The sequence below is a fragment of the Macaca thibetana genome, chromosome 4, assembly GCF_024542745.1.
Source record: "Macaca thibetana thibetana isolate TM-01 chromosome 4, ASM2454274v1, whole genome shotgun sequence".
NCBI classification, from domain to species: domain Eukaryota; kingdom Metazoa; phylum Chordata; class Mammalia; order Primates; family Cercopithecidae; genus Macaca; species Macaca thibetana.
In genome coordinates this window covers 130,783,423-130,810,486 of record NC_065581.1, presented here as the reverse complement: position 1 = coordinate 130,810,486, position 27,064 = coordinate 130,783,423, and the positions used below count along the sequence as shown (strand labels likewise).

The following is a 27,064-nucleotide window of genomic DNA, read 5'->3' as shown; positions in this document are numbered from 1 at the left end:
TTCCCAAGGCAGTCCCATGACCTGATAGTTACCACAGGGAGCCAAGACAATGAGTGGAATCAGGCCATGCGTGGGGCCAAGATAAACTGTGCTAATGCCTGACTGTTCTGGATGGCTTAGGGCCTGGCTGCCGCCTCTGTGAGCACCGACGCCCTGTACTCTGCTCCATCTTCCTGGACAGATGAGAGTCTCTCCCGCATGTGACCACCCCATAGGGCCACAACTAGCAAGACAGAAGCCATGTGTTATTTTACTAAATAACAACAGTCTTAGAAAATTTCCCATATCTTGAATTTATTTTCCCTTCAAAAAATTTTTCTGAACGTGGCTCAAAACTCAAAACTGGCCAGGTGCAGTGGCTCACGCCTGTAATCCCAGCATTTTAGGAGGCCAAGGTGGACAGATGACCTGAGGTCAGGAGTTGGAGACCAGCCTGAATAACATGGGAAAACCCTGTCTCTACTACTAAAAATACAAAAACTAGCTGGGCATGGTGGCATGGTGGCATGGTGGCATGGTGGCATGGTGGCACACACCTGTGATCCCAGCTACACAGTAGGCTGAGGCAAGAGAATCACATGAACCCAGGAAGCGGAGGTTGCAGTGGGCTGAGATGGTACCACTGTACTCCAACCTAGGTAACAGAGCAAGACTCTGTCTTAAAAAAAAAAAAAATCAAAACTCTCACGCCTGTAATCCCAGCACTTTGGGAGGCCAAGGCAGGTGGATCACTTAAGGTCAGGAGTTCAAGACCAGCCTGGCCGACATAATGAAACCCCATCTCTACTAAAAATACAAAAATTAAGGCCGGGCGCGGTGGCTCAAGCCTGTAATCCCAGCACTTTGGGAGGCCGAGACGGGCGGATCACGAGGTCAGGAGATCGAGACCATCCTGGCTAACACGGTGAAACCCCGTCTCTACTAAAAAAATACAAAAAACTAGCCGGGCGAGGTGGCGGGCGCCTGTAGTCCCAGCTACTCGGGAGGCTGAGGCAGGAGAATGGCGTGAACCTGGGAGGCGGAGCTTGCAGTGAGCTGAGATCCGGCCACTGCACTCCAGCCTGGGCGACAGAGCCAGACTCCGTCTCAAAAAAAAAAAAAAAACAAAAAACAAAAAACAAAAATTAGCTGGCTGTGGTGGTGTGCACCTGTAGTCTAAGCTATTTGGGGGACTAAGACAGGAGAGTCGTTTGAATGTGGGAAGTGGAGGTTGCAGTGAGCTGAAATCATGCCACTGTACTCTAACCTGGGCAACAGAGCAAGACTCTGTCTAAAAAAATAATAATAAAAATAAAAATCTGTCTAAGAAGGTACACTGGGACATTTTGCCCTTCTCTGTTCTATCCACCAAATTCCTCCCTTGCCCATTCTACATTATTATATGAGTTTCTGTTTATCTTTACACTATTTTGTTATACACATACGAATAAATATTCTTCTATTTCTCTTTCTTATACAAAAGGTAGTTTTTCTGTTCTACACCTTGCTTTTCTTTTCACTTAATGTATCATAGAGCTTTCTCCATGTCCATCTGTGACATCCTTCTTGCTCTTTTTGACAGCTGCAGATCATTCCAGTACATGAATGTGTTAAGAGTTTATGCAACCAGTCTCCTAGTTGTTGGACTCTTGAGTAGTTTTCAGTCTCCTTTATTGCAAACAATGCTGCCAGAAGCATCCTTTTTCATGTGCTATTTTTTATGTGTACAGGTGTAACTAATGGCTAGATACTGAGACATGATGTTGGGGAATTAAAGGGTAAATGCATCTGAAATGTTGATAGCTATTGCCAGTCTCTCTTCCTGGAACGTTGTAGCATTTTATTCTCCCACCAGTAAATGTGTGAGGGTACCTGTTCCTACACAGCCTTGCCAAGGGAGTGTGTATCACACTTCTGGATTTTGCCAATCCAACAGATGACAAGTGTTTTCTTAGTGTGGTTTTAATATTTGATTTTTTGGGGGGTGGGGGACAGGGTCTCTCTATGTTGTCCAGGCTGGAGTGCAGTGGCACTGTCTTGGCTCACTGCAAACTCCACCTCCCAGGTTCAAATGATTCTCAAGCCTCAGCCTCCCCAGTAGCTGAGATTACAGTCCTTGTATGTGCACCACCATGCCCAGCTAATTTTTATACTTTTAGTAGAGATGGGGTTTCACCACGTTGGCCTGTCTGGTCTTGAACTCCTGGCCTCAAATGATCCACCCAACTCGGCCTCCCAAAGTGCTGGGATTACAGGGGTGAGCCACCATGCCCAGCCTGATTTCTTATCATGAGTAAAACAGAATATTGTCATACCTTTAAGGGCCATTTGTGAACTTTTGTGTCATGTCCTTTCCCCATTCCTATTACTATAGGTTTTAAAAATCTTGATTTCTGGGAGCTATTAGGTACTGAGGAGATCAGTGTTTGTTTACAAATTGCAATGTTTTGACCAGTTTTTCTTTTGTCTTTGGATTTTGTTTTTTTTTGTTGTTGTTGTTTTGTCATGTTTAAGGTTTTTGTATTTATGCATTTGATTTTATCATTATTTTCTCTTTAGGTTTTGGAAGTGGAATGATAGGTAGATAGATTTTCCCAACTGTAGTTCTATGATAAAATTTATCTATATTTTCTTAAATACTTATTTGATTTTATTTTTTCCATTTAAATTTTTTATCCATTTGGTATTTATCATGATGCATGATATGAACCATGGATCCTACATTGCCTTTTACTCAGTTGTCTTCATGCAATTTATTAAAGATGATTTGAGATGCCATCTTTACCAGTTCAATTTCCTACATGTATTTGTCCTTGTTTTTGGAATTTCTACTCTGTCCCACTGGTGTCTACATTCACAGGTCAATATTAAAGTGTTTTAATCAATGAAGTCTTATGTTATATGCAACATCTGGAGATTTTCAAGGTTTGTTGGCTACTCTTGCTTGGATTTTGTTAGCTTCATTAAGTAGAATGAACATTGTAATGATGTTGAGTCTTTGCATTAAGAAACATGAGATACACTGTTTCATTTGTTTACGTGTCTTTTTTTCTCCTTCAACAGTATTGTTAAGTTTTTCTTAGGTACAGGTGTTGCCCATTTCATGTTAAGCTTACTTCTAGTTATTTTATCTTGTTGATTATAAATAGCAAAATTATCTGTTTTTCTGTATATTGTTTGCAAATCTGAAGGCTACCTACTTTTTTATATTAATTTAAATCTTGCTACTTTATAAACATTGCAGTTTTATTCAATTTTTTTATGTGTTTTATAAGACAAATCAAATATTATACCATTTTCAAATAGAATTAATTTTATATATGTATTAATTGTATTTTTTCCCTGCATTCATTTTTTATTTTGTTCTTTTCTTTTAAAAAATAAATTATTTGTGTGTGTGTGTGTGTGTGTGTGTGTGTGTGTGTTTTAAGTTCCAGGGTACATATGCAGGATATGCAGGTTTGTTACATAGGTTAAATGTGTGCCATGGTGGTTTGCTGGGCTTATGAACCCATCACCTAGGTATTAAGCCCAGCATAAATTAGCTCTTTTCCCTAATGCTCTCCCCCAACCCCACCCTGCCCCAACAGGCCCCAGTAAGTGTTGTTCCCCTCGCTGTGTTCATGTGTTCTCATTGTTCAGCTCCCACTTACAAGTGAGAACATGTGGTGTTTGGTTTTCTGTTCCTGCATTAGTTTGCTAAGGATAATGGCTTCCAGTTTCATCCATGTCCTTGCAAAGGACATGATCTCATTCCTTTTTATGGCTGTATAGTATTCCATAGTGTATATGTACCACATATTTTTTTTTTTAATCCAGTCTATCATTGATGGGGATTTGGGTTGATTTTATACCTTTGCTATTGTGAGTAGTGCTGCAATGAACATACATGTGCATGTGTCTTTAGAATTGAATGATTTTTATTCCTTTGGATATATACCCAGTCACGAGATTGCTGAGTCAAATGGCATTTCTGGTTCTAAATCTTTGAGGAATCACCACAATGCCTTCCACAATGGTTGGACTAATTTACATTCTCATCAACAGTGTAAAAGTGTTTCTATTTCTCTGGAACATCACCAGCATTTGTTGTTTCTTGACTTTTTAATAATTGCCATTCTGGCTGGCACGAGATGGTATCTGATTGTGGTTTTGATTTGCATTTCTCTAATGATCAGTGACGTTGAGCTATTTTTCATATATGTGTTGGCTGCATGTATGTCTTTTTTTGAGAAGTGTCTGTTCAAATCCTTCGCCCACTTTTTAATGGGGTTGTTTGTTTTCTTGTAAGTTTGCTTAAGTTCCTTGTAGATTCTGGATATTAGACCTTTGTTAGGTGGATTAAGAGTTAGTTTTGCCTCTTCCTTTTCAGTTCTTACACTACTGATTTTCTTCTGTTATCTAATAGCATAAGTTAACACCTTCAATGAAACATTAAATCCCAGCAGTACAGTGGGCATCCTTGTGTTGTTCTGGGATTTCTATTTATATATCTTTTTCATGTTAGCAAAATAATAATCAAGTTTTATTTTATTGAATTTTAAAAATAAAGAATGAGAATTCTGTTGTATCAAATATCTTTTTATTATTTGCAGAGATGATTTGTGAATTTTCTCTTTAAATCTCCTTAAATTTGACAAATTGTATCAATTGACTTCATGATGCCAAGTATTCTTAGATTTATAGAGTAAACCCCACTGATTATGGCATATTATTTTTATTATTATTAGTATTTGAGACTGGGTCTTGCTCTGTTGCCCAGACTAGAGTGTAGTGGCATGATCATAGCTCACTGCAGCCTTTATCTCAAGCTAGCCTTCTGCCTCAGCCTCCCAAGTAGCTAGGACTACAGGTGCATGCCATCAATGTGCTGGGGTTACAGGCGTGACTCATTGCACTTGGCCAGTGTATTATTTTTATAATGTGTTATTTGATTCTGACTGTCATCATATTTGAGATTCTTCTGTAGTTTTCTATTTTATGTAAATTTTAAATCATATTTTGTTATTAATATTATACTTGCTTCATACAAAGAATTTTGCTCTGGTCAATCTCAATAGCATTTAAATTGCATGCTATTTAAAGATTTGATAAGATTCTCCTTGGAAACCTGACCTGGTTCTACATATTTTGCATTCTAGCCAGTAAAGGAATCAGTGATACTGTTATTTGACCTAAAATTTTGATTTTTGTCAAAGCCTATCTTGCAGAAACAGGTATCATCGGAGTCACATACTGAAAGCCAAAATTAAAGAACAAATCTAGAAAGTGGCAAGCATTAAAACAACACATACATATAAGAGAACAGTAATTCAATTAATAGCTGATCTTATGAGAAACCACAGAGACCAGCAGGGTAGAACAACATCTTTAAAGTGCTTCAAGTAAAAGAAAGCTGTCAACTCGGAATTCTATACCCTTCAGCAATGAAGGAGAAAGAAAAACATTCTCAGATGAAGGAAAACTAAGAGGATTTGATGCAAGCAGGCCTATACTATGAGAAACGCTGAAGGTAGTTCTTGAGACTGAAGAGAAATAATAAGAGATGGAAACTCAGAACCATGAATAAGAGTGCAGAGCACTAGAACTAATAACCATCTGGGCGAACAAAAAATGCTTTTTTTTTTTTTCCTGAAATGGAGTTTCGCTTTTGTTGCCCAGGCTGGCGCAATCTCGGCTGGCCGCAACCTCTGCCTCCTGGGTTCAAGCAATTCTCCTGCCTCAGCCTCCTGAGTAACTGGGATTATAGGCATGAGGCACTATGCCTGGTTAATTTTGTATTTTTAGTAGAGACAGGGTTTCTCCATGCTGCTCAAGCTGGTCTTGAACTCCCAACCTCAGGTGACCCTCCCACCTTGGCCTCCCAAAGTGCTGGGATTATAGGTGTGAGCCACAGTGCCTGGCTAGAAAATGCTCTTTTTTTTTTTTTTTTTTTTTTTTTTTGCTTTTTAATCTTAATTTTGTATAATCAATATAACTCTTTAAAATCAATCTATATCACTATCTTGTGGGGTTTCTAAGATATCCAGCTGTGATATGTGTAACAGCTAAAGGATAAAGGATTAGGGAGAAGTCAATATGGATCTGACGGAGTTGTAAATCTTCTACATTTTGTATGAAGCCACAGTGCATAAATGTAAGTGGACTATAAGAAGTCCATTTCCTAAAGCAATCACCTACATAAATAATGTCAAGAAGTATAGCTAAAAAGCTAATAGGAAAAATAAAATTTAATTCCAAGTATCTAAAAAAATAGGTAACAGGAACAAAGAAACACAATATAGAAGGAACAAATACAAAATAATAAAATGGTAGACCCAATTATAAATATATCAATAAATACATTAATGCATTTAATCTAAACACTCAATGTAATTTAAACACTCCAATTAGAATATAGAGATAGTATGGATAAAAAGCAAGACCAAAATATATGCCATTTATAAGAGTTGCACTTTAATTATATAGAGAAAAACGGATGGAAAGTACACGGATGGAAAAAGATTTACCATGAAAACAGAGAGTGTAAGAAAACTGGTGTAGTTATATTAAAATAAGATATAAACAAAATTTTAAAGATAAAAGTATCACCAGAGATAAAGAAGGACATTTTATAATAATAAATTTGTCAATCCACTAGAAATACATAACAGTAATAAATGTTTATGTGCCTAATAACAGAACTTAAAAATACTAGAAACAAAAATTGCCATTCCTAAGTTATAATTAGAGATTTTAATGTCATTCTCCCAAAGATAAAAGAACAGCTAGACAAATTGAATCAGAAACACATAGCTCTTTACAAAATTATCAACCATCTTGATCTACTTGATATTTATAGAATCCTACACCCAACATTTGAAAGAATACAAAAGACGCATTTTTTTCAAAAGCAATGTGGTATATTTGCCAAGATGGATAATATATTCAGCTATAAAACAAGTTTCAGTGAAAGATTCTAAAATAGTGAAATCATACTTAGTATGCTCTTTGATCATGATGAGTTTGAATTAGAAACAAATAGAAACAATATATCTAGGAAAACCCCAAACATTTGGAAATTAAACAACATCTCCTAAGTAATTAATGAGTTAAAGAAAAAAATTGCAAGAAGAAATTAGGAAATATTTTGAACTGAGTGATAAAAATGCAACATACCAAACTTTGGGGGATGCAGCTAAAACAGTGATTGAGGCAAATCCGTGGGTAGATCTTTCTCTTTTCTCTTAGATCTTTTTGTCTTCTGAAAAGGTATTAATTTATACATATAAGATGTATAAATTAAAGAAAAACGAAAAGATCTAAAATCAATGATTTACATTTCAACCTTACGAACTTACAAAAAAAAGCACAAAAATTAACCCCAAATAAGTAGAAGGGAGAAAATAATAAAGATAGCAGAAATCAATGAAAGGTAAATTGGACAAGCAATAGAGAAAAAATAAATAAAACTTGTTCTTTTAAAATGTTAATAAAATTCTTAAAACTCTAGCTGAAAGATGCAAGTCCAAAATTACCAATATCAGAAAAGGGGGCAACACTTCAGATTCTACAAACATTAAAAAGATCAAAAGAGAATGCTATGTGTAGCTTTTGCCAGCAAATTTGACAATTTAGATAAAATAAACAAATTTCTTAAGAAAAATAGATTACCAAATCAGAACCCCACAAACCAGAGAACTTAAATATCCTCATATTAATTATAGAAACTCAGTTCATAATTAAGGAGCTTTGAATAGAGATAACTCCAGGTTCAGAGGTCTTCACTGGGGATTTTCATTAAATGCTTAAGAAATGAAACCAGTTCAAAACAAACTCTTTCAAAAAACAAAGGAAGAGGGAATAATTTGTTCCTTAAATGCAGCTAGCATTATCCTGATATTAAAACAAAAACATCACGAGAAAAGACATTATGTTAATAGGCCAAATAAACATAAGTGGTAAATTTCCTAACAAAATTTTGGCAAATCAAATCCAGTAATATGTATAAAAAGGGTAATACATTGCAACAAATAGCATTTAACAATGGAAAATAAATCAATGTATTTCACCACATCAACAGAGCAAACACCAGAAAAATGATTATTTCAACTGATGTTAAAAAAAAAAGCATTTTATAAAAATTCAACACTTGTTTATAATAGTAACTCTTAGCAAGGTAGCAAGGTAGGAATAAAAGGTGATTTTCTCCTAAATCTGATTTAAGAATATCTATGAATACTTAACGGATAACATTATGCTCAATATTGAAAGACAGAATATTTTCTCCTAAGTTCAAAAATGAGGGAGAGATGTCTACTTTTACTGGGTCACTCAATATTTCACTGGAGTCTTCACCAATGTAATATACAAAAAAACTAATAAAAAATATAAATTGGAAAAGAAGAAGTAAAATTATATTTGTTTATATATAAAATGATTTTGTACATAGAAAATTTTAAAGAATCTATAAAAAGTTACTAGAACTAATAAGTGAATGCAAGATGGTAAGGTACAAGGTCAATAAATAAAATTTATATTTCTGTACACAGTGAACAATTAGACAACTTACAAAATTCCATTTATAATAGCATAAAAATACTTGGGGATTTTTATGGTCTGAATGTTTGTATCCTCCTTCCCCGCCACAAATTTCTATGTTGAAACTTAATTTCCAGTGTGACAGTGTTAAGAGGTGAGGCCTTGAGGAGATGACTAGATCACGAGGGTGGAACCCTTATGAATAGGACTAGTGTTCTCATAAAAGAGGCCCCAGAGAGCTTGTTTACCTCTTCCATCATGTAAGAATGGAGCAAGAAGTCACTGTCTAACAAGGAACTGGACACTTCTGGCACCTTGATCTTGAACTTCCCAGCCTCTAGGACTCTGATAAATAAATTTCTGTTGCTGACAAGCTACTCAGTTTGTGGAATTTTGTGATGAGCCTAAATGGACTAAGACATGAATTTATCAAAAGATGGTAAGACCTTTACACTGAAAATCACAAAATCTTGCTGAGAAAAGCAAAAGCAGACATAAATAAATATAGACATACATGTTCGTCGATTAGAAGATTCAACATTATTAAGACAGCAATTCTTCCTAAGTTGATTTATAGATTCAATGTAATACCAATACAAATCCTAATAGACTTGTTTGAAAAAATTAGTAAGCTGCTCATGAAATTTACAAGGAGAACCAAAGGCAAAGAATAGCAATAATAATTTTTTAAATGAAGAACAAAGTTGGAGGACATAGCCAGGCATGGTGGCTCATGCCTGTAATCCCCAAACTTTGAGAGGCCAAGGTGGGTGGATTATTTGAGGCCAGGAGTTTGAGACTAGCCTAGCCAACATGGTGAAACCCTGTCTCTATCAAAAATACAAAAAATAACCAGGTGTGGTGGCACACACCTGTAATCCCAGCTACTCAGGTAGCAGAGGCAGAAGAATCGCTTGAACCTGGAAGGCAGAGGCTGCAGTGAGCTGAGATTGCGCCACTGCACTCCAGCCTGGGGGACAGAGCGAGATTATCTCAGAAAAAGAAAAGAAAAGAAAAGAAAATCAAAGTTTGAGGATATATATCTTCCAGTGGCAAAACATGAACTGTTTCTCTGCTGCTCACCTGCCATAACAGTCAACACAGAAGACTTCTGTGGCCAAATATGTGATTTCTTCCCAGCAACAGGCAAGCGATCAATTTTGTGGTGTACACCAGTTGGGTGTCCTCTAATTCAATTCAATTCTAATGCTACTTACCTGGAGATAGCATCAGATCACACAGTTTGAGAATTAGGTCCCTCAAGACTGAGTCCCATGTTCATTGCCAATTGCATGCTCTAGGTGTTTTACCTGTGCTTTTGACCCACCAAGTAGAAATTGGGGTTTCCCATCCTCTACTCCTTGGATTCAATTAATTTTCAAGTATGACTCAAAGAACTCAGGGAAATATTTGTGTTTATCAGTTTATTACAAAGGACATTGCAAAGGATATAGATAAAGAGATGCATATGAGGTATGGAGGAGGGGGCATGGAGCTTCCATGCCCTACCAGGAACCTCCACGTGTTCAGCTATCCAGAAGCTCTCTGAACACTGCCTTTTTGGGCTTTTACAGAGGTTTCATTACATAGGCATGATTGATTAAACCAACCCATTGGTGATCAACTTAACTTTCAGCCCCTTTCTTTTTCCCAGAGGTTGCGAGGTGGGCTGAAAGTCCCAATCCTACAATGATTTATTGGTCTTTCTTGTAACCCTCCCAATCCTATAATGATTTCTTTGTCTTTCCTGTGACCAGTCTCCATCTTGAAGCTGCATAGGGGCTGTCAGCTGTCAGTCAACTCATTAGTGTACAAAAGGACATCGCTTTGAAGATTCTAAAAATTTTAGGAGGAAACAGATCTGAGACCAAATATATATTTCACATTATCACAATACCTAATCTCAGAAGTTATCATAAAATTACATTATTCAATACAGTGTGTTATTGGTATAAAGATAGACAAATAGATCAATAGAACAGAATAGAAAATCTGGAAATAGACCCACACTTATATGATGGATTAGTTTGCAATAAAGGTGCCAAGTAATTCCGTGTGGGAAGGATAGTCTTTTACAAGTGCTGAAATAATTATACATCTCTATGGATTAATAAAATATTAACCTTGACCCTTACCTCAGACTATAAGCAAAAATTAACTCAAAATGAATCATAGACCTAAATAAAAAAAGCTAAGACAGTGAAACTTACAGATAAAAATGTAGGAGAAAGTCTTCGTGACATTGAGTTAATCAGAGTTTTCTTAAGTAGGACAGGAAAAGCACTGATCATCAGACAACGTTGACAAAATGGACTTTTGCAAAATTAAAAGCCTATACTTTTAGAAAGACACAATGAAGAAAGTAAAAAGGCAAGTTGTAGATGGAGAGAAAATATTTGCAAAGCATATGTCTGTCAAAGGGCTTGTGTCCAGGATCTATAAAAAAACTTAAGAGTTCCATAGTAAGAAGGCAAGCACAATGAAAAATTTGGCAAAAAGATTTGAACAAACTCTTCACACACGGAGACATACGGATGGCAAATAAGCATATGAAAATGTACTCAACATCTCTAGTCAACAGGGAAATGCAAATTAAAACCACACTCTACTACACACTCATTAGAATGACTAAGGTTAAAAAGACTGCTAGTATCAAGCGCTGGTGAGGAATGTGGAGTAACTCATACAGTTTAGTGGAAATGTAAAATGTTACAGTCTTTCTTGGAAAGCTGACAACCCCAAATATTGGCAAGCATTTAGAAGGGAACTACACCTCTCATTCACAGCTGGTAGAAGTATATAATGATACAGTCACTTTGGAGAACTGTTTGTTAGTTTTTAATAAAACTAAACATGCCAGGACTTAGCAATTCTACTCCTATGTATTTACCAAGAGAAACAAAAATATAGATCTACAAGAAGACTCGTACAAGAATATTTATAATCCTGAGCTGGGGAAAAAAGCCCAGATGTCCATTAACAGGAGAAAGGATAAACAAACTGTGACATTCATACAAAAGAATATTGAGTGCCTGGATCAAAACGTCTCATGCACCCCATAAATATATACATCTACTATGTACCCCCAGAATTTCTTTAAATAAAAAAGGAAAGAAATGAATACTCCCCAGCCACAAAAAAATGAAGAACTACTCATACATACATATGGATGAATCTCACAGACTAATGCTGTGTGAAGATGAACACATGATTTCATTTACTGTATATGAAGTTCAAGAAAAGGCACTGTTAATATATTGTTATATAAATCAGAGCAGTTGTTGTCTATGAAGGAACTCACTGGAAAAGGGTGCAAGAAAACTTTTTTGAAGCCATTAAAATATTCTGTCATGAAGAAGCTGTTGGTTACATTGGTACGTACATTTGTCAAAACTCATCAAACTGTACACTTAAGATATGTATATAAATCTTTCTCTAGGAAATGTTATAAAGTGAAGTATTACAGGAAGAAAAGAAGAAAAAAGACAAAGGGAATGGTGGAGACATTATTACTAATGTGAATTCAATTTTCCCTTCCAGTTTGGAACTTTTTTTTTTCTTTATCTTTCTTTTTTTTTTCTAGGGACGAGGGTCTTGCCGTGGTGCCCAGGCTAGAACTCCTGGGCTCAAGTAATCTTCCTGCCTCAGCCTCCAATCCTCAGCCTGCTGGGATTACAGGCATGAGCCACCACGTCCAGCCCATTTTGGAACTTAGTTCTGCCTTTTTTTTTGAGACAGGGTCTCACTCTGTCACCAAGGCAGGAATGCAATGGCATAATGTTGGCTGCTGCAACCTCCTCCTCCCGGGTTCAAGTGATTATCCTGCCTCAGCCTCCGCCTCCCAGGTGGGTGGGATTCCAGGCGTCCACCACCATGCCCAGCTAATTGTTATATTTTTAGTAGAGACAGGGTTTCACCATGTTGGCCAGACTAGTCTAGGACTCCTGACCTCAAGTGATCTGCCCGCCTCGGCCTTCCAAAGTGCTGGGATTACAGGCATGAGCCACAGTGCCCAGCCTTCTTTTTTCTTAATCCTCATCTTCTGTGCCAGAAGGTTTTTGTTTTCTTAATCAGTAACTCTCTATTTGAAATTACTAGTCTACAGCTCTTTGATTTGGTTGCTTTGAATTGGTTGATTTCATCAGGTTTAGATAATATTAAACTTTAAGAGGCTGAAGTTAATATTTATTAGATTCTTAATTATTAAACTCGTTATATTCTTATTAAACTCGTGTTATATTCTTAATATGTTCTAGAAAAAATATAGACACTGTATATACAATATTTTATTTACCCTCACAGAAAACCTATGGAGTTCATACTATTTATAGAAAAGTCAGCTCAGGTGGACAGAGGTGACATAACTTGCCCAGAGGCAGACAGTTAATTAGTGTTAAAGTTTGATTAGAACCCAGTTCTCCTGGATTTTTTTTCATTTGACCCAATTCAGGTAACACTACAGAGAAACAGCTTTCTCACTGACACTACTGCCCACTCCAAACTTCATGTTCATGTTGCCCCTTCATTTCTTTCAGTTACCATGTTGATTATTAGTTCGTTAATTCTTTAAATCATTTCGCAAGGGTTTACTGTACTGAGCACCTTTTCTGTGCCAGGAATGTGTTAGGTGCCTGCTGGGAAGGATTTCAAAATTGAGGGTGGAGACAGGAAAATAGATAACATCTGGTTGGCAGCATGTTAAGAGGTCAGTGTAAGATGGGTGTAGCCTCCGAGAGATCCTTAAAACAGACTGGGGGTACTAAAAACAGGTACTTAAAACAGGCTGGGGCAGGCAAGACTTCTTGAAAGGGATGAGGCCTGCACCAAGCCAGCCAGGTGAACAGGTGAAACAGCAGTGGAGGATGACCCAGCAAAGGGAGCTGCCGTGCATAGCCATGGCATCACAAGACAATGTGCTCTTCTCTGGAACTGCACAACATTTTTTTTTTTTAAGATGGAATCTTGCTCTGTTGCCAGGCTGAAGTGCAGTGGCACGATCTCAGCTCACTGCCAACTTCTCCTCCCTGGTTCAAGCGATTCCCCTGCCTCAACTCCTGAGTAGCTGGAACTACAGGTGTACACCACCACGCCCAGCTAATTTTTTTTTTTAATTTTATTAGAGACAGGGTTTCACCATGTTGGCCAAGATGGTCTTGATCTCCTGACCTGGTGATCCGCCGGCCTCGGCCTCCCAAAGTGCTGGGATTACAGGCGTGAGCTACCGCGCCCAGCCTGAATTGCATATCATTTTATCCAAAAAGTGGATGGAGTTCCAGTGGAAAAGGAATGAACGGTGGAGACGAGAGAATTAAATAGGGGTTGACTCATTAAAGTCCCTGTATGCTGGGTTTGAATTTTATTCTGAGGCAAGGGCAGGGCATCTGAGGAGTTTAAGCTCCTTAAACAAAGGGAATTGAACGTGCTTGTGTTTTGGGAAGATCACCCTAGCAGGATTAGAAAGGAAGAATCAAGCTGCTGTCGCTATAATACTGTCAAAACCTACTGAGTGTGTAACATAAGACAGCCACAGTGAAGAAGGGTCAATCTGCCTTCTAATTAGGAAGAGATTTCTTTCTCTTTCCTCTGTTTGTTGGTGTAAAGAGAAGAAAGTCTCAAGTACAGATAGGTTTCAGGCTTGGACCTGAGAAGCTGGTGGTGATGCCTACTGAGATGAGAATGCTACAGGATCAGGTCTACCTAATGTTCCGTCCCAATCACAGACAAAACCTAAAGTGTGTGGACCCCAACCACTCCTACAACCATATGGTGCAGCTATTCGAGGTGAGTTCTCAGGAGCAATTGTGTTTTCTTCAACCTGAATATACTATATATTTTTTCTAATTGTTTGATCACATCATTATTCCCCTATTAATAACCTCTAATATGAATTTGCAGAAATGAGACCACTGGCTAGATGAAATTTATTGATTCTGTAAGAAAAATTATCTTCATTGGCCAGGCACAGTGGCTCATGCCTGTAATCCCAGCACTTTGGGAGGCCCAGGCAGGTGGATCATGAGGTCAGCAGTTCGAGACCAGCCTGACCAACATGGTGAAACCCCATCTCTACTAAAAATACAAAAGAATTAGCTGGGCGTGGTGGCAGGCACCTGTAATTCCAGTGACTTGGGAGGCTGAGGCAGGAGAATCACTTGAAACTGTAAAGTGGAGGTTGCAGTGAGACAAGATTTCACCACTGCACTCTAGCCTGGGCAATAAGAGCAAAACTCCGTCTCAAAAAAAGAAAAGAAAAAAGAAAAATTATCTTCATGGGCTAAATGAAGTAACTTAGTTAAACAATTTTTTTTTCTAAGAGCAGGGACGCATGCATGTACAAAAAGCCTTGCCCTTTTTTCTCTTCTTTTTTCTTTCCTTTCTTTTTCTTTTCTTCCTTTTTCTTCCTCCTTTTCCTCTTCTTTCCTTCCTTCCTTCCACCTTTGTTTCTTCCTTCCTCTTTCTTCCTCTCTCTTTCTTCCTTCTTTCCTGTTAATTTGGAAGAAAATTTTCTCCAAACTTGAACTGACTCCAATGACTGACTCTAGCACAAATATCATGAACTCTGAAATCTGAAGTGAGGTGGACATGTGATGCTGAGGTTGATATTTCTGAGAGGTTTTCCACCAAATGTCCCTGACTTACCACCTCCTGCTCTTCACATGACACATGGTTTAACTTCTGCATGATGGATTACTTTCTATCCGCAGCTGATATGCAGATACCATCTCATGGAAATAAATTTAAAAATAATTGTAAACTCATTAAATGTGGCAGAATCTGGGTGAAGAGGACACTGGAAGAAGGGAGAGTGGACAAAGGAGAAGAGAGAGGGCACCTGTTTCCACTTCTAAGAGAGGATACCAAGATCACATCGCTGCACTCCAGACTGGGTGGCAGAGTGAGACCTTGTTTCAAAAAAAAATAAAGAAGAGGCTGGGTGCAGTGGCTCACGCCTGTAATCCCACCACTTTGGAAGGCCGAGGTGGGGTGGATTGTCTGAGCTCAGGAGTTCACAACTAGCCTGGGCAACACGGTGAAACCCTGTCTCTACTGAAACACAAAAAATTAGTCGGGCGTGGTAGCGCATGCCTGTAGTTCCAGCTACTCGGGAGACTGAGGCAGAAGAATTGCTTGAACCAAGGAGGCAGAGGTTGCAGTGAGCCGATATCACGCCATCGCACTCCAACCTGGGTGACAGAATGAGACTCCATCTCAATAAATAAATAAATAAATAAATAAATAAATAAATAAATAAGTAATAAAAAAGAAAAAAGAAAAATAGAAAGAGAGGGCTTTAGAACTGTGCTAAGCAAAGCTGCCGGTGTACGAATGCAGGGTAAGCACATTGAGCACGCAGCTCCACATGTGACTATGACACAATACTTTGGCAGAAGCAGTAAAACCATTTTTAAGGATCCTTGTTTGGGGACCTTCAATTGTTGTTTTATTACAATCAATGCTTGTTATACAAAGCTGATAACAAGAACAATGTCCTGGGAAACTAAATCATGGGTTTTTTATTGACTTGGTATCAGAATCAAAAAGACTTTTAATTCATTCAGGCTTCAGTGTCCTGACCCGTCAATGAATGCCAATAATTGCTACCAAGTAAGATTTTATGAGAAAATATCGAGATAGCCTTGTGAAAAGTTTCCCAATATAAATTTATTTTATTATTCCCATTAATTATGATTTTTTTAGAAACATTTTTCAGAGTCAAAGGGTATTTAATTTTTTTAATAAAGCAAGGCACAAGAAAAATTAATTTATGGTGAAAAATATTTTTATGTAAGATGCCGATCTCTCCATAAAACTTTGAAACAGTGAGTATTTTAATCCTTAGTGGAGACCATTAACTGTAACAACATCTTCCTGCACAGATAATTTTTGGTTTGGCTCTTGTGGAATAGATATCACACGGAACATCAGTTCATGGAATAAAAAGCTGAACTATAAAAATATATTTTAGTTTTTTTAAAAAAAATATTATAAATGTTATTTATTTATTTATTTTTTGCATTGAGGTAAACTTCATGACAGATATGGTGGTATTAGACCTCTGCTGGGATGAAATATCAAGCATTTTATCATTTTGGCTTTATTTGAATTTGGTTTTATTTTCATAGGATGTATTCAACTCCCAAAAGTAATAATAATATTACCTAATTTCATTTTTGCTTCTACAACTCAAAAGCAAAGATCATCATGTACATGCAAAATTATATAAATCAAGGTCATTGGGAATCAAAACCTTTTTCTACTTTTATCACTAGACTGGAGCTGTTGTAGCTATATTCTGGCAGTGGATTTGGATAATTTTCAAGTTTTAGGTTTTGCTAACAGGAGTTATTAAAGCAAACAAACCAAAATCCTCTGAATAAATTCAGTGCATCCCAGACCATTGCCTCTAGGCAGGCAAGTCTGGTTCACTGGGGACAACTCATTAAGTGATAAGTGAACCTGGACGTACAATCTATATAACTAGACTGAATATAACAGTACTCAAATATTAATGGAGTAAATGTTAAAACATTCCCTTTCAACCACAATGACGAGATCTCAGAAACATATTACAAACAAATAGCCAGGGTTTAATTTCTTTAAAATCCTTATGCAGTCATTTTTCCAGAAGACATACAACCTGCTTAATGTTCAACTCACTAGAGAGATGAGTGTCTAACTTGTCAACAAAAACACAGACACACAAGCACACACACAGAGAAAGTACTGCAGCTGTCACCTTTTGTTATTTACTCAGCCAGTTGGAGCAGAAGACAGTTAACTGCAGGGCGCTTTGCTGGGTTTAATCAAGCTTCCTCAAGAAGATGCCACAGTATGGTCTTTACTTTGAAGAGCTTGAAGGCAGTGAGATCTCTACTTCATATTGCCATCTGCCAAGGTGCAAATCTCATTTGAGAATAGTAGGGTTGGCCTGTAGCAGTGGCTTGCGCCTGTAATCCCAGCACTTTAGGAGGTAGAGGACAGGGGATCAATTGAGCCCAGGAGTTTTGAGACCAGCTTGGGCAACATGGTGAGACCCTGTCTGTACAAAAAATACAAAAATTAGCCAGGCAAGGTGGTATGCGCCTGTAAACCCAGCTACTCAGGAGGCTCAGGCGGTAGGATCACTTGAGCCCGACAGGTGGAGGATGCAGTGAGCCGAGATCGTGCCACTGCAGTCCAGTCTGGGTAACAGTGTGACACCCTGTCTCAAAAGAAAAAAAAAAAAAGTAGGATAACTATTCTTATGTTAGAGACAAAGATTGTCAATTTCACTACCTCTATTTTTATGAGTAAACACAGTTTTACCATCATAAAAAGTGACACAGCAACATATGAACAAAACCTGGTAAAAAGAACATGGGAAGATGAAAAACAGCAGTTGGTGTTTGAGTGATGGGATCGGGGGTGAATTTCGTTTTTTAATTTTTTAATGATTTTTGATGTTATTTGTATCTTTGAACTTCTGGTTGATTAACACATGCTCACTCACGGAGAATTTTTAGTTATGTGAGCATGAACTAGCTTTGTTTATTTTTGTACTAACTATGAAAGAAATGTTAACAGAACTCATAGATTTGAAAACCATTTTGTTGGGGAGGGGAGGTGGTTTGCTTAATCTGAGAACAAGTTATTCTTAAGCATTACCTTCATCCATTTCCATGTAAGACTCATGGTAGGAATATACAATCTAAATTCCTTGCTATAGCACATTTGTCAGCACCAAAGATGACAGTTGTGTTTTAATCCTAAGATCACATTATTATAAGTACTTGAAAAAGACATATTTGATTTTAAGAATCTCCTTTAATTGAAGATTTTAATGGCCTGATATTAAATAACTTATTGTACTAATTCTAGGCTTTCACCTTCTTCCTCCTAGCCCCCCACCCTCACCCCAATCTAGCATTGCTGGAGCAGTCTTCGTAAAGCCTAGCTTCCTCATGGCACTCCCCTGCTAACACTTCAGTGGCCCTCCAGTGCCATGTGAACACTTTTGCTTTTTTTGTTTTGTTTTGTTTTTAAGACAAGGTTTTGCTCTGTCATCCAGGCTGGAGTTCAGTGGCAGGATCTTGGCTCACTGCAACCTCTGCCTCTTAGGTTCAAGTAATTCTCCTGCCTCGGCCTCTTGAGTAGCTGGGATTACAGGTGTGTACCACCATGCCCGGCTAATTTTGTATTTTTAGTAGAGACAGGGTTTCACCATGTTGGCCAGGCTGGTCTCAAACTCCTGACCTCAAGTGACCCGCCTGTCTGTGCCTCCCAAAGTACTGGGATTACAGGTGTCAGCCACCACCCTCGACCCCCCATAAACATTTTTGGTTGGCTTTTTCTCAAAGCTGTCTGTAATTTGTTCCCACATTAACTATATAACCTTCTCTTTTAAATCCTCAATACAAAACTTCCATTTCTCCTACTGAAAAACCCTTCCCTCTCTTTTCAACTTATCTAAATTTTATCTTGCCTTCCAGTTTGATTTCTGTACCATCCAACATAAGAAACCTTCCAGAGAATCACAGCACAATTTGGTAGCTCTTATTTATGAATTTCCATTAAAACTTATTATATATACTTCTATCATCACACCAGCAAAAATAACATTGAATTATTTTAAAATTCTAAATATATTTATTACTTTTTAACCAGATTAATATCCCTTACAATGGCTGCCTTTTATTATATTTAATTCATATGTTTTGTAGCACCTATTTATTATACAGCCAAGAACTGTTAAATTGCAGTGGCATGGCCTAGAGTAGACACTCAATGAATACTTGTTGAATGAATAAGGGTAGACAACACTGTACCCATCCAGCAAGCAAGATGCTGGTTCCAACGTTGTTCTATTTTAATCGGAGTGATAGTGGCCAAGGCAGTTCATATTTTTGGTCCCCCATTTTCTCATCTGTGAAAGGAGCCAGTAAAAGAGTTGATGTTTTAATTTAGGCTTGTTCTACTTCCAGTGAATATCTATCTCACTCTATCACCAAGCCTTCCCTTGAGAATCCTTGTCAGTGTTGATCTGAGAAGTTCCTTTTAGCAACCCCTCACCAGCATTCACAGGGGAGCCTGCTAAGATAACTTACTTCCTATTACTCTTTCGTTTCAGCCTTTGTCCTGTGTCTGGAGACTTCTTGGAAGCTGAAGCACACAAATAGCTACAGCAAACTTGAGGAATGGGCATGAATAGACTGGCTTTGGGGAACCTGCCAGCTTGGCTGTGTGGCCAAGGTAATAGGCAAGCCAAGGCAGAGCTAGAGCTCAGAGCTGGAGGGTAAATTAAAGCAACAAATGTAGAAACATTAACCCTGAAGAGGAGACAACGATGAATTCTAGAATGCAGGCCAAAGCTCAGACTGCAAGCTGTCTCGCTGCTCCAGGTGTGCCCAGAAGTCAAAGTCCAGCAGGGGCAAAGGTGGAGGTGTGGTCCTGCATGTGTGGTGTTGGGGGGATGTGCAAGAGGAGGTGCTTTAAAATCCAGAGATCCCAGCTGTCCCGGTGCACCCTTGGAAGAATAAAAGACTAGGAACTGGACAAGTCAGGCTCAAGTGAAAGCTACCTAAGGAATCAGGGAAAGAATGGAGCTCAGAGTTGGAGGTCAGGGCAGTATCTAAAAATCCAGGATAGTAGCAAAGCTGCTTACAAAGCTCTTACTGTGGTAAGGGCAGCCTGTAGCACCATGCCATGGGGGGCCTGACTGATCACGCCTTGCATTTGCAAACAAGGTTTAATAGGGTATGAGTAGAATTCTGCTGGTGCCAGGGAAGGCAATGCCATTTACATCTTTAGAAGGTTTTAACAAAGGCCTGGAGGACACAACCTTCCCCCAAAGTCCTGATGTCACTGTTTGCTGGTAATAATTAGAGCCAAAAGAAGAGTGGCACAGAATGTGCCAGGGGTGTGCTGCGTACAACCCCAATGACCACAAGGCCTTCCTGGGTCAAGTTCTGCCATCTCTAGTTAAGATGGGCTCACCCTCTAGGACCTTGATTGAGTCCTCGGACCCCCAAGAGTGCCCCATCAAGAACCTCCCTCTTCTGGTGACTCGTGCCTGCTTCCCATAGAGAGCTCCAGAAGGGAGGAAACTGTGAGGAGGTGGAGAACATGGCAGGGATCCTAACTTTCTTGCTGAAGGAAGTTCTTAACAAGTACCCATCTGCCTTCAGGGAAGACAACATAACTCATTTTGGTCTTTCAAATTCAGTTCTCAAAACCAAATCCTGTTGTCAGCAATCTGTGTCCCAACGCCTTCCTCAGCAACAGCATTTTCCCTGTGGAATTAGTTTCCAATGTTCTTTCTTAAACCACTGAAGATTAAAAGGAATCCAGATACCCACCACATTTTGTTTCCTTAATGAGTAATTATCACATTTCTTTGGCTACTTAAATGCATTCTCTGAGTCAGGTAAAGGAGATCATAATAATCAACAACAAGTAATTCTTGGGTACTTAACAATAGTCTTAGCACTTAATCATACTTAAAATTGACTATTAATGAACCTTATAAACCATTTTGCAATTCTGAAAGTGAATTTCTCTGCAGGCTTAGAGATTACTAAGCCATTTAGATCTTACCAAACAAATATTATTCATGCTTTAATTCCTGGGAAAAGAGATTTAGAAAATGAGGTTAATGTTCAGTTGTCCTTTCCTGAGTTTAACAATTACATATTCCATCTGTGATGCTGTGAACTCAGGTTAAACATTCTTCAAGTTATTCCCACATTTTTCAAGTTATTCCCGCATTAGTGACCTACTTTATTACTATTACTACTAAAGCAAAGGGCTGGCTGCGGTGGCCCATGTCTGTAATCCCAGCACTTTGGGAGGCTGAAGCAGGAGGATCACTTGCGCTTGGGAGTTCAAGACCAGCCTGAAAGGGAGACTATGTCTCTACAAAAAAAAAAAAAAAATTAGCCAGGTATGGTGGCACATGCTCATGGTCCCAGCTACTCAGGAGACTGAGGTGGGAGGATCACATGAGCCTGAGAGGTGGAGCCTGCAGTGAGCCCTGGTTGTGCCTCTGCACTCAAGCCTGAGAGACAGGGTGAAACCCTGTCTCCAAACAATAAAGTAAAATAATAAATAAATAAATAAGAATGCAAATCAAAGACATTAAGAAATAGCTTTGTTTTAATGTAGGCATTTAAGGCAAATAGGTCACATTTTCTTTTTTAAAAAAATTACTGACCCACAGAAAAACAAGTCAAAAAGCAGACTATTTCATATTAGTGTCTTTTTTTTTTTTTTAAAAAAAAGAGTATTAATATAAATTGCCTTCTCACCTGTTTTTAAAATAAAGGATTGAATGATAGAACTTAGACAACAAATCTAGTAGCATGATAAAAGCTACTAGTAGCACGGCCGGGCGCGGTGGCTCAAGCCTGTAATCCCAGCACTTTGGGAGGCCGAGACGGGCGGATCACAAGGTCAGGAGATCGAGACCATCCTGGTTAACACGGTGAAACCCTGTCTCTACTAAAAAATACAAAAAACTAGCCAGGCGAGGTGGCAGGCGCCTGTAGTCCCAGCTACTCGGGAGGCTGAGCCAGGAGAATGGCGTAAACCTGGGAGGCGGAGCTTGCACTGAGCTGAGATCTGGCCACTGCACTCCAGCCTGGGCGACAGAGCTAGACTCCGTCTCAAAAAAAAAAAAAAAAAAAAAAGCTACTAGCAGCATGATAGCTAGAAAAGGTAAACAAAGAATAAAACAGGGTGAAGCAGAAAGAGGACAGATAGAATGTGAATATTATCTACCTCTTTCTCAAGATAAAACTAATATTGCTTTTTAAAAAGAAGCAATTCTTTAGAGCAGAGGTCAGCAAACTTTTTCTATAAAGAGCCAGATACTATTTTATAATTTGCAAACCACATAAGTCCTCTGTTTCATGTGGGTTTTTTTCTTTCTTCTTTTTAAACAATACTTTTAAAATGTTGACAATATTCTGACCTCACATCTATAAAAAAGCAGGTAGTAGGTTGATTTGACTCACAGGTGGTATAGCTTTTTAATTCCTGCTTTAGATTTTAAGAATGAGGCACATGTTGCCAGAATTTGCTCTACTAATTTACTATGAGGTTTGCAAATAAAAGTGTTCTTGACATGAAAACTTGCTATTTTTAATGGAAAGACATGTACAGCCCTTTCTCAGAAAGTGGAGATTAATGCATAAAATTTTATTTTCCTAACATAAAGGATCTATTTTTTCAAAAAATAGCTTCTCCATCTTGTGGCCCTTTGATTATGATAGCTCTGAAAGCTTTGAAAAGCTTGCAAATACTCAACTTCAGAAATAAAATCACCTCTGAGACCCTCACCTGAAGGCAGGATCTTTCCTACAGCGTCGGGTCTTCCTAATCAGCATTGTTTCTTAAACTGGACTCTGAGGACAACACTTAAAGTCACTCAGGTTCTTTACAAAATTCTTGTTCTGTGTTTTCATTTCTAAAGACAATAAAAGTAATCAATATAATCAAATTCGGGATTATCTAGATGATCTAGACAACTATTGCTGTCAAAATAGGCCTGATGACAGGCATTTTCTTTTTTTTTTTTTTTTTTTTTTTTTTTTTTGGAGACGGAGTCTCTCTCTGTCGCCCAGGCTGGAATGCAGTGGCCGGATCTCAGCTCACTGCAAGCTCCGCCTCCCGGGTTTACGCCATTCTCCTGCCTCAGCCTCCCGAGTAGCTGGGACTACAGGCGCCCGCCACCTCGCCCGGCTAGTTTTTTGTATTTTTTAGTGGAGACGGGGTTTCACCGTGTTAGCCAGGATGGTCTCGATCTCCTGACCTCGTGATCCGCCCGTCTCGGCCTCCCAAAGTGCTGGGATTACAGGCTTGAGCCACCAGTACTCACTGAATTGTAGAGCTTTGGATACTTATCTAGTCTGTTTGGGCCACTATAACAAAATGCCATAAACTGGGTGCTTATAAACAACAGAAATTTACTTCCCATAGTTCTGGAGCCTGGGAAGTCCAAAATCGAGGCAGATTTGGTGTCCTCAAGTGATGGAAGAATCAAGGGGTCTCTCTGGGGGCTCTGTTATAAGGGCACTAACCCCATTCATGAGAGCGGAGCCTAATTACCTCCCTAAGGCCCCAACTCCTAATATTATTACCTTGAGGGTGAGGAGGGAAACATAAAAATACCATAGTACTACTAATAGGTATATCAGTGAAGAACAATATCACAGTATCATGTGGATAGGAAGATTTTGCTGCAATTTGGTTAAAACAAAAAGTCGTGGGTGGATACAGTCATCAGACAGTTCAGTATTGATATCCACGTACTCACCCAAAGGAGCTGCACTGCAGTCATGGAAGCCCTGTGCTTGCTACTAGCAGTGACTTAATTTCTGCAAAGCCACATGATCACATTCAACTATGTTAGTTAACTTGAATTTTACTGAATTTGGTTTAGGTAGGTAGTTTGTAAATTTGTTTTAATTTTCTACTTGTATAAGAAATATAATCATAAAAACAGCAGGTCAGCACCACAGGTCTGAGAGAATCTGTGTTCTATAAAAAATTACCTATTTCTTACTTGGCGAAAAACATTAGTCAATGTTGCACCAAAAAAAACTCCCAAAGCTATAGATCAGATATTGACTAAAATGAATATACAAAAATCTTGACTGGAGATATTTTAAGTCAAAACTAACAGCCTATTCAGGTATTAACAGAACAAATTCCAGAAGCAGAATAATTGAAACAATCATGTTGAAATTAATTATAATGGGGAGATTTTGACTGAAACTTGTCACCACCTTCACCAAAATATAGTCTCTCTTATACTATCAAATGTATTGAAGAAATTGTGAGCACTTTCTTGTACAACTTCTAAAAATTTAGCTTTGATTTTTTTCTGAATATTGTACAGGAACATGAGCATTCAAATAAGATCTTTGTTTAGTTCCACATCTTTTTATAACTAAATCTGGTGACATTAAATAATAAATACACTTTCAAAATATGAATAGTCTCTCATTTCATTCAAATTTGATGAGTTGTTTTGCATGTTTCTTATCAATTAGGCAATTATTGTCTTAGTTTAAATGTAACCTAATAGCTGACTCTGCATTCACATACCATGATGGATTCCTAGCTAAAATGAAATCAGTATGTTAGTAAAATATTTTTCATACATGTTATTTGGAACTTTGCTTCTCAATTCTATGAAAAGAATTCTCTTTGGTATCTGTATTTTTTTCTCTTGTGTGTTAATATGCATGTAATCTTTCTTTATTTTCCTGCCCTTTTAAGGTACGTTAAAGGGATAAAAGTAGTAACTCATATGTTTTGGTCTCAGGCTACCTTTACATTTTTAAGAATTGTTGGCTGGGTGTGGTGGCTGATGTCTGTAATCCCAGCACTTTGGGAGGCCAAGGTGGATGGATCATCTGAGGTCAGGCGTTCAAGACCAGCCTGACCAACATGGCGAAACCCCGTCTCTACTAAAAACACAAAAAAATTAGCCAGGTGTGATGCACGTGCCTGTAGTCGCAGCTACTCAGAAAGCTGAGGCAGGAGAATCACTTGAATTAAGGAGGTGGAGTGAGCAGAGCTTGTGCCATTGCACTCCAGCCTGGGCAACAAGAATGATACTCCATTTCAAAAAAAAAAACCAAAAAAACAACTGCTGAGAAACTCAAAGAGGTTTCGCTTGTATGGATTAGGTCTATTGCTATTTACTGTAATATAAAATAAAACTGAAAAATTTTTAAATATTTTAATGCATTTAAAACAATAAAACTCATTGTAACTCGTAAATGTGTTATTTATGTAAAACTCATAAATAACACATTTTCTGAAAAGTATATTTTCCAAAGCAAAAATAGAAATATGCTTTTATTTTACATTTTTGCAGATTTCTTTTATACCTGGCTTAAAAGAAGATGGCTAGATTTTAATTTCTGTTTCTGCACTTAATTTGTTGTATTATGTTGCTTTGGTTTAAGTATTTGAAGAAAGTCTTGTTTCACACAAATGTGTAGTTGGAAAAGAAAACAGTATTTTAACAGCATTTTCAAATAATTAATTTTGGATGTTCTTCTTTGATACTATACTAAAACCCAGCAAGTGATAGCTTCTTACAGGTGTGTTACAACACGATATCTGAAACTATATCAATAACATTTTCATATTCTGTTACATCATAATTCACTGGTCTAAAAAAATTCGTTGATCTAGTTGGTAGTTTAGACAGACATTTGACTCATGACTTTCATAATATTAAGAATTGGTCATCTGGAAAATTTAGTTCCATGAGATATGCAGATCTTGTAAATGTTGACCTGTATGACTACAGAGTATCAGAAATCACATCTGTTAATATCATCACCAATCTCACCACCACCACAACAAAAAAGTGTTGAAGTTTTCAAAGCTGTTAAGTTCATTATGGCAGCTACAAGTTTTCCAAATTCTAATTTTCACTTGAAAGCTCAGATTTCATTATTCCCAACAAATACTGCCAAATCTTTTTTTGAAATGACAGATCCACTTTATTCATTTTTTAAAAAATGTCTGTCAATACCAATGTTTGAAGAACTACAGTTTGTCTGTCAGTTGTTCTTTCAAATAAAAATAGTATTTCATGAAGAAAGTGGCTGGTTCAGCCCACCACCCAGTTGCATAAGTGCTTTTCCTTGAGACAACCACCATACTTCAGTAGGCAGCAGAGGTACTTTCTGTGCACTTGACATAGTTTGGATGTGTGTCCCTGCCCGATCTCATATTGAAATGTAATCCCCAGTGTTAGAGGTGGGGCCTAATGGGAGATAACTGGATCACGGAGGATGTTTCTCATGAATGCTTTAGCACCATCCCCTTGGTACTGTCCTCACAATAGTGAGTTCTTGTGTGATCTGTTCATTTAAAAGTATGTAGCACCTCCCCCCTTGCTTGCTTGCTCGCTCCTGCTCTCGCCATGCGACAGGCCTGCCCCTCCTTTGCCTTGCCTTCTGCCATGGTTGTAAATTTTCTGAGGCCTCCCAAGCAGAGCAGATGCCAGCATCATGCTTCTTGTACAGCCTGCAGAACCATGAGCCAATTAAACTTATTAAACCTATTTTCTTTAAAAATTTCCCAGTCTTAGGTATTTCTTTATAGTATTAAGAGAATGGACTAATACAGTACTCCTCATTATACCACAAGAACATTATTTTAAAGATCGAGAGGTAATAAAATTAATATTTATTGCTTCATCTAGGACTTTCTTCAGTGAAGCTAGTTTTTTTTTTTCCCCCAAATATGAATAGGTAGTGCAATGACTAGTACAGTTAGGTGCCACTGTTTTGAGTCAGGGCAAGGCAGCCACCATTGCCTTTTTACCAACCCCAGTGAAAATGTTGAACAACGAAAAAAGGAACTTATACTATACGAAAATACTTTTCATCTCTCAGACCTTCTGAAAGGATCTTGGCAACTTTTAAGGGTCTGCAGACCACATTTTGAGAATGGCTACTTTTTGCTAAGGGGAAATAAAAATTAGGAAGCAGAAGAAATAAAAAGTAAAAAAAAAAATTTGAAATACTATAAACTCTTGAAATTCCTTTCTTCTCAGATA

General features: G+C 38.0%; 1 long non-coding RNA gene across 1 annotated transcript in view; it reads left to right on the top strand.

Moving 5' to 3' along the window:
• The window catches only part of LOC126952898 (uncharacterized), a 28,186-nt gene extending 7,350 nt beyond the window's left edge, over positions 1-20,836 (top strand). The window contains exon 2 of the long non-coding RNA XR_007725062.1: positions 19,607-20,836. This is a non-coding gene — a long non-coding RNA (uncharacterized LOC126952898). The remainder of the gene's footprint in view (positions 1-19,606) is intronic.
• The last annotated feature ends 6,228 nt before the right edge of the window (positions 20,837-27,064 follow it).